The sequence below is a fragment of the Lathyrus oleraceus genome, chromosome 7 (genome assembly GCF_024323335.1).
Source record: "Lathyrus oleraceus cultivar Zhongwan6 chromosome 7, CAAS_Psat_ZW6_1.0, whole genome shotgun sequence".
Lineage (NCBI taxonomy): Eukaryota > Viridiplantae > Streptophyta > Magnoliopsida > Fabales > Fabaceae > Lathyrus > Lathyrus oleraceus.
In genome coordinates, this window is record NC_066585.1 from 504,578,106 (window position 1) to 504,579,579 (window position 1,474).

Here is a 1,474-nt window from a genome sequence, read left to right on the forward strand (position 1 = left end):
CCCCCAAAAAGAATTTAAAAATAATGAAAATTGGCACGTGAATTAATTAAAACAAAACATAGGTCAAACCAAAAGTCAATTAATAAGACTAGGTTAGAAATAAATCAAGAATAAATAGTAAATTAATCAAGAAAATTATGAAAAATTAAACTAAATAATTTGGGGCCAGGAAATCATCATCCCCCAAAAAGATTTTAAAAATAATGAAAATTGGTATGTGAATTAATTAAAATAAAACAGATGTCAAATTAAAAGTCAATCAACCAAACTAGGTCAAAAATAAATCCAAAATAAATTGAAAACGTGAAATAAAATTCCAAGAAAAGGTCAGGTTGACCATGAGACAGTGTTCAACCTTCATCCCAAAAATCAAATGCTAACAATAATTTTAAGTCATAAAAATAAAATCAATAAAAAAATGTGTTAAAATGGACCAGTTAGAATAAATAATTAAAATAAAATATTAATACAAAAAAAATACGAAAATAAAAATTATATAAAATTAAATAAAACATTAATAAAAGTGAAAAATATTTTTGGGTAATTTTATGGACGAAAAAAATATTTTAAATAAGAAAAAGAAATATGAAAATGGAAGGATTAATGGTGATGAACATGGTAAGCAAGCGTAGATATATCAAAACATGGTCATGGAAGAGATGATTACCTAATGGAAAATAGAAGTGGAATGGAAGAGGAATGGAATCTAATATGTGATGAAGCTTTGCCTCCTTGCCACGAAATTCCAATGCTCCTTTAGGATTAGAGTTTCAGCTTCTTAAATAGGGTGGATTAGGTGTTCTCATGGGCTTTTTAATAAGTGATTTACCCATAAGAATAAAAGTGTGAAGTGAGGTGTAAAATGTTGTTATTTTGGGCCAAACTTAAGTGAATGGATGTCCAATGCATGGCCAAAAGAGGTAAAAAAAAATGTGACTGGTTTATGCAGCATGCTTAGAGAATCTGATTGGGCCAGCCAGGCCCAAAATCTGCCTAGAAAATCAAGTCACGGTGCCCACTTTAAATGAATGTATCTCTCAAACCATGGATCCAAATGAGATGGTTCTTAAAGGATGTGAAAGAGGACATGTCAAGGTACAATTTTTCTGAAGAAAGTATTTTCAAATAATTCCTTGAAGTGCAAGAAAACTGACCAAGAAGTCTTGACAAATTTTGAAGATTTTGGACTTAGAAATTTTTTTTAGTGTCCTAAAAAAATGTCTTACTTTGACTAAGCATAACTTTCTCAATTATAATCCAAATAGAGCAAACTTTATATCTATAGAAATCTTGAAACAATAGGAACAACTTTCATGTTGGAGAAAGTTTCAAATGGAGCTTTTATCCTGATGGAAAATGGGCTTAAAGTGAGTGCAACAATCATGAAAACTTGCCCTAAATGGAAAGTCAACCATTTCCAAATTAAGTAACTTCTCCAATTCCTGATTAAATGATGAATCCATGATCCAACCTT